The sequence below is a fragment of the Vicugna pacos genome, chromosome 35 (assembly GCF_048564905.1).
Source record: "Vicugna pacos chromosome 35, VicPac4, whole genome shotgun sequence".
Taxonomy (NCBI): Eukaryota; Metazoa; Chordata; class Mammalia; order Artiodactyla; family Camelidae; genus Vicugna; species Vicugna pacos.
The window spans coordinates 30,121,376-30,128,630 of NC_133021.1; the positions used below are offsets into that span (position 1 = coordinate 30,121,376).

General features: G+C 45.0%; 1 pseudogene; it reads left to right on the forward strand.

The window, feature by feature from the left end:
• The first annotated feature begins 1,079 nt into the window (after nucleotides 1-1,079).
• LOC102541084 (large ribosomal subunit protein bL9m pseudogene) lies at nucleotides 1,080-1,663 on the forward strand (annotated as a pseudogene).
• The last annotated feature ends 5,592 nt before the right edge of the window (nucleotides 1,664-7,255 follow it).

Consider the following 7,255-nt stretch of genomic DNA (forward strand, 5'->3'; position numbering starts at 1 on the left):
TCCAGGTGAGTGCTGTTGACTTTACAAGTAAGGTCTTGAAAACTAGAGAGAGAGAGAGAGACCAGGTCTATGCAATTTCCTTATAAACTACTTAGCCCAGAGCCATGAGCAATAAGTTGCTTAATAAATGCATCTTGGTGGCATAATACTACAGGAAATCACTCCTTTAAGTGTGTGTTTCTTGGACCTGTGTTTTGAACTGGGTGGAAAGTGATGGAATAGGGGTGAAATGGTGGTAACACCTTTTTAAGTCTATTTCCAGGAGTCAGACTTCTAATCTGCATATGCGTGATGCCACAGAGCGTCTGATTTGATGCACAGTTCTGGAAACGGAAAGCATGTTTATCAAGCCAGGTCACGTTCAGTCCCCGAACGAGCTGCCATACACAGATCTGAACAGACCTGAGTGAGGTCGTCCCATCCCTGGCCTCGAGTTGCCACGGTTCTGCTTTGGAGACCTATCACCCCAAACCAAGTAAAACATGAAGGACAGAGTCTCCCCACCCCCGGGCCCTCCCAGGCTCTCAAGTCTTTATAATGCCAGGGTACCTTGCCTTATGTCAGATTTTTTATTTTAAATAATAAATTTCTACAATTGAAAGAATTTTTGAAAAGAAGGGTGACATTTGCTGGGGAGGGAGGTGGATGTATGTATTATTTGAAGACTAGATAAATTAGAGGAGGTATATAGGATTTGGAGCTGGAAAAAGCTATGGGTTTCTATTTGTTATTTGTTTTTGTTGAGGCAACTTAAGCTTTCTAAGCTCCAGAGCGCTCACAGTAGAACAGGTGTTAAGTAGACTAATGTAATACATCTTAGAATTTTAAGTCCTTCCTCTCCAGGAATTATCAGTATGTCACTCAAACAATTATCCTAGGCCTTTTTGACAAGACCTGGGTCTGGGGACAGAGACATTCTTATCCTGGCCCCACCCAGGGTCTCACTTTGTGACATGGAGACCATTGGTTTCCCTGTTCAAATTTCAGAGTTGTGAGCTGGGAACCCTGACACAGCCAGGATTACTGTCTGCCACCCTGAGCAACTCAGGAAAAAAAGTTGCTGCATGGTGCCGGAGAACATGACGGCAGGAGAGGGCCAGAAGCTGCGCCTGCACCGGCGACATCACGTCTACAAGCTGGTGGAGGACATGAAACACTGGTCAAAGACAACCTGGAGCTCCTCCTCATGCAGTCAGTGGAGGAACTTGGAGTTTGAGGTGAACATAATCGGCTACTTCCTCCAGGACTGGCTATATATGCATCTCCTGAAAACAAGAAGCCATTTGAAGAGGAGGAATTGCTGAGGCAAGAAGGAAGATTAGAGATGATCCAAACCAAGGCAGGTGAGGTGACAGTGAAATTTCTGAGAAGTTGTCACCTGGAGGTGGGGATGAAGAGCAATGTCAAATGGGAGCTAAAGCCTGAAATAGTTGCTCACCACTTCCTCAAAAATCTTGGTGTTGTGGTCGCCCCACATGCACTAAAATTACCAGACGAGACCATCCCACAGTGGGGCGAGTAGTGGTGTGAGGTGACGGTGAATGGACTGGACCCCGTGAGGGGACCTATGTCTGTGGTGAACTTGGAGGGGCCCAAGACCAAAAGATGCACGTACTGGTTAGCCCAGCAAGCTGTCAAGGGAATGGCTCCCACCAGCTCCTAGACAATGTGCAGCTTTTCTCCCTCGAAAGCAGCGAAGCAGAATCCGAGGAGCAAAGATGGGCCAGCACCGTGATATCGCTCCCAGCTCTGGCCAGACATGGAATTTTAGAGAGCATGTGGTGATGCTGGACACAGGCATGCACACACATGTTGACTTGCCCATATTTGCCATCTTCATCTTTGACAGTTCAGCACAGCTGGCCTCCCTGTGGCAGTCCTGCTCCAGGAGCACCAGGCTGTAGATTTGATGAGCTGAGTGTTAACAGACCAAGAGTCTAGATCTGTTTAATCTCTTCCTCGACTGGAATTCATTGGAACAAATGGAAGAGCTAGCTCATTCTTATCCACACTGAGCATTTGCATCTTAAGGAGAAATAAAGAGGTTGTGTTCTTTAAAAAAAAAAAAGTTGCTGCATGAATGCACAATAAAAGTGAGCCCCATGTTTAAAGGACGTGCCCTCAGAGCTCTTATCACAGCTTAAAAAAAAGTAAAAAGAGCTCAGGACTTCCTGCCGTATGGTCCAGTACCCAGGCCAGATGTTCGGCGAGAGAGGAAGTAGAAGGAACGAGCTCCAAAAATCTGTCTGCTCTTGCGAGCTGCCAGCTGGTCTGGCATCAGGGGACTTTCCTGGGCACTTTGCAAAGACGGTTTCTGCCTGGCTCCATCCATGGGTAACCTTCTGGTGAGGGCCAGGGACACTGATGCTCAGAAGCTGGATGTTGGTGGAACTCATGCCAGGCCAGCACCCCTTCTCAGCCCAGTGTGTGTTCTAAGGCCTGTGCCTTCCCGGGCTTGTCCATCCAAGCCAGGCACGGGGCTCTCCAGGAAGGATGTTCTGGGGGACCAGAAGGGGCAGGGCCCTGCTTGAGCCTTGTAGTGGTCAAAGCTGAGATAGGAAACCCAACTGGGAGAGAATGAGAGGGAGACAGAGAGTGAGGTATGTGTGCAGGAGAGGGGGATGTTAAAAAAAAAAAAAAAGACCAGGAGAAAGAGAGTGGGCCCTCTCGTCTCACTGAACTTAATTTTTATTTCAAATCTCTTCTCCTGTCTCTGTTCCAGGCTGTCTTGTCTGCTCTGCTTCCTGAGGTTCGGACGCCCCACTTTGGGGTGTCTGGCCCGCTGTCGGCCTTGCCCTCTGTCTGTTTCCCACTTTTGCCACATTGATCCATTCTTTTTTCCCTCCCTTCCTGAAGTTTCCAGAACACAGTTGGGAGGCAGCAGTCGTCTCAGGAATTGGGTGAAAAGCTCTATATTTTTTAAGAACATATTTTTACCTTCCTCCTAAAAACCCTCTCTTGATTCCCCTCTGATGTCTCTCAGCCTCATGGTTCATTTCCCCCTACACCGACTTCTTCTTTTTCCCCCTTTCCCCTCATTGCGAGTTGTGTTTTTGGTAACAGCTTTATGAAGATACAATTCACATATCGTACAAGCCATCCACTTAAAATGTGCAATTCAGTGGTTCCTGGTGCTGGGGTCTTCTTTCCTTTCCAGTGCGTTCCCAGACCTTCCCAAGTGCACCTCATTGCAGGACATGCTTACGGCCTGAACTCAAGCTGAGATCCCTCTTGTGTGTGTGACAGGAACTTTAAAAGTTTTCTGTTTCTTTTTCTTTTAATTGTGGTTAAAAATACATAATACGAAAGTTACCATCTTGCCCATTTTTACACGTATGGGTCAGTCGCGTTAAGTACGTTTGTATTGTGCAGCCGTCACAGCCATCTTTCCAAGTGAAGACTCTGTGCCAGTTAAACCAAGCTCCACGCTCCTCTTTCCCCCAGTCCCTGGCAAGCCCATTCAACTGACTGTCTCTATGCCTTTGACTGTTCTGGGCCCTCACAGAGTGGGACCATAAGGTATCTGTCCTTTTGTGTCTGGCTTACTTCACTTAGCATAATGTTTCCAAGGTTCATCCCTGATGTGACACGTGTCTGAAGTGTGTGTGTGTGTGTGTGTGTGTGTGTTTAATTCTATGTATTTACAAGGCTCCATCGGCACTATATTGTCAGGGTCCCCTACAGGCAACATAGACATGGCTTTGGATATTGACATGGATATTGAGCAGAATATAATGAAGAAACTATTTATAAGGGTGTGGGTTTAAGGAAACCAACAAGGGTTGGTGAGGCCCCCCTGAGAACTAACAGTGAGGGGCAAAAGGGCGAGGAGTGAGTGATGACCACCAGAACCTGGAGGGAGGATTGTACCTGGAGTAGGCCCACCATACAGGAGCTGAAGACCTGGGGAGAGGGGAGAAGAGACCCCCACTTCCCTTGCCCCCACATCCTTCAATCTTCTGCACATGCTTTGCACAATCCAGCCCAACCAGGAGCCAGAGGGCGAGACTGGCCTTCCCGAGCACAGAGCATGGTGGGCAAGGTTGGAGACTGGCTCTGGAGAAGCAAACAGCACATCCTGGCTACCCGCTTTCTACAAGGAGTTCAGTGTGGGGTGAATGAGGATGCAAGGTGGGGAAGGTGAGAGCGGGGTGGGCTGAGTTCCTCCAAGAGTGAAAGGGTGTGGGAGATACTCCGGAGGGAAAATAGACCTGGAAGGAGAGAGAGCTGGAGAGAGAAAATGAAGAGAAAGCTGAGAGACTGGACGGTTCCAATGAGGAACGGAGGGAAGAAACCTCAGGAACAAGAGCCATCTGAAGAGGATTTACTGCGTAGAGACCTAAAACCCCCCTCCCAGTGTCTCAAGGGACCGTTAGGAAAGCTCACTTTATTTTCCAGGCTGTTTGTGGAACTTTGAATATGACACTAAGTTGGACCACAGTTAGGAACAAGAGAGAATCGTCACCCCAAAGAGGTTCACATCTCAGTCCCTAGAGCTCCCAACTGCTAGGTCCCGTGGAAACGGGAATTAAGTTTGCAGATAGAATGAAGGTTGGCAATCAGCTGACCTTGAAATAAGATTATCCTGGCTTATCTGGGTCGGCCCGGTGTGATCACAGGATATTAACTGGGGAAGATGGAGGCAGAGGAGTCTGCGGCAGAGTGAGGGGGTGTGAGAGTCTCTTGACTGGCTTTGAGGGCAGAGTGAGACCACAAGCCAGGGAACGCAGCAGGCCCTGGAAGCTGGAAAATCCCTTCCAACACCCTGATTTTAGCCCAGCAAGACCTATCGCAGACTTCTAACCCTCAGGGCTGGAAGATAGTCTGTGCTGTTTAAGCCACTAGGTTTGTGGTCATTTGTTACAGCAGCAATTGGAAACCAATACACGCGGGTGTTATGAGTTTGGAGCAAAGGCAGCTAAATTCTGGATTTAAAATGTGAAGCTGTTTAGAATTACCTTAAATACTGTACATAAATTCATACCTGTAAATTTTATCGATGAGCGCCTTGATTAAACTGCTCAACTTCCTCACACTAGCGGAAAACACACCAGCTAAAGCAGGGCCGGGCCTTTACACCTGCTTTCGCTGCTGCAGGAGTTGCGTGGTTTTAAAATCTTGGTTCCTGTGCAGCTACTTTCACACCAATTCCTTAATTAATGGAGTGTCTGGATTCTCATTTTGCAGCTTCCTTGAGCTTCTTTGAGAGACCAGTGCTGTGCCCACTTCTGAGTCTCCACAGTCCGTTTTTAGGGTTCTCCCTACAGGTGGTTTAAAGTCCAATCCATCCATCATTAAAGGTGTTGCTGTCCTTTGTAGCCTTTTTATTACCTGAATGAGCTCTAATTTCAGTCTTGTTGGACACACAAACATTAGAGTCTGGTGGTGAGAAGGATGAAAAGACCGGCTTTCTGGGGATGACAATACCACAGAATAAACCGTCCTCTCTCAGGCACCTGCAACAGGTACGCTTCTCTATGTCAGCATTTCCACAGGCTGAAAGAGGTACTTTCAGGCATTGCTGGCAAGAGTACAAAGCAGCTTAGTGACTAAGGGAGTGGGGGGTGGATTTCTTCACTGGATCTCACCAAGGTGGAATCAAGGTGTCAGCAGGGCCGTGTTCCTTTTGATCCAGCAATTCAGCTTAGATTAATTTACTCTGGGGAAACCATCCCCCAAATGCAAAGCAACATATGAGAAAGGTTATTGATCATGGAATTTCTTATAATAGCAAAACATTGAAAGCACAGTCTAAGTTCTTGTCCAAAAGAGACTGAGTGAATCCATCATGGAACAGCCAAGTCATGGAGTATAATGCAGCCATAAATAGGAATGATTGAATCTCCATGACCTGATATGAAAAGATTTTCAAGCTATATTATTAAGTGAATAAAAGCAATGTGGAAAATAATATATAAAGCTTGTTACCATTTATGTAAATAAAAGGTTGGGAGGAGGATGAGAATGTGTGTTTGTGTTTTGTTTGTTTTCACAAGAATCATATGAAAAATAAAAGAGAAACAAATAAAAATGATTACCTATTAGTCATAGGTGTGAACAGAGTGGAAGGAGTATGGATGAGGGTGATAGTTTTCACTTCTCTGAGTGTATCTTTTTATGCAGTTTTAAATTCTGAACCATGTAAATGTCTTAAATATTAAAAAAAAAAAACTGAGTGCATGACAAAAGATAAACAACAACTAAATGCTACTGTGATCTTGGGTTAGATTAAAGACTAGAAAAAACGGTTGCTATAAATGATTGAATCCTAACAATCCTAATTATGAATATGGACTATTAGGTAATAATATTGTAGCAATGTTAAATGTCTTGAATTGTGTCCTGAACTATGGTTATAGGAACATTCTCTTTGTTCTTAAGAAATATGTGCTCAGTATTTGATGTGAAGGGTTATAATATCTGCAATTTATTTTAAATGATCCAGTAAATGAAAAGTGTAATATTACTATTACTACTACTAATATTAATAATAATAAACACTTTTGCAACTTCTGGGAAAAAAAGTCTAAGAGGAGTTAAAAAGAAAAAACCTTAAGGTTAAATGCAAACAGAAGCAAAGGAGTTTATGTTGTTAGCAAATTGATAGCAAAACAACTCAGAGGTAAGAATTACATGTAAAGTTTGCACCCTGTGCTCTGACTAGTGGGGTACATTCTAAGGGGGAAAAGACCTGCAGGAGGCTTATGAGTTAAGCTAGTAAACGGCAGTAATATTTGTGTCATCATGCTGAACCTTCCTTGTGTGGATTGTAGGATGCAGCAAAGGAATAAATACATGGGTTGTGTGGGGTGACCTAAGGCTCTCCCTGTAGTGGGGGGTTATGCAGAGTGGGGGTAACTGTGGGCTGGTGATGTGTTCCTGCATGAGAAATGAGCGTATCAGTATGAATTCATGATTTTGCATTTCTATCTACTGTTAAAGTGGGACATTAGTTAAAGCTGTGAAAACAGATTTTATTCAGTAACCACTGACCAGAGGGAAAGAGCTCAGCTCGATGCTGATCTGCACAGAGTGACTGGGTGTTTTAACAGAAGGAAGAAGCTGGCCCTGTTACTGGGAGTTGTGTTAAATTTCAGAAGAGCCAGCTTGCAGGCGCTTTTGCTGGTTAATTTTGGGACAGTCCGAGCACTAAAAAATAATAATAATAGCAACGAATTATAAAACAAGGGATTAAAAAAGAATCCACGAGTTTATAGTGATACTGAAAAGAAGTGTATGCATGGAAGGGAAAACT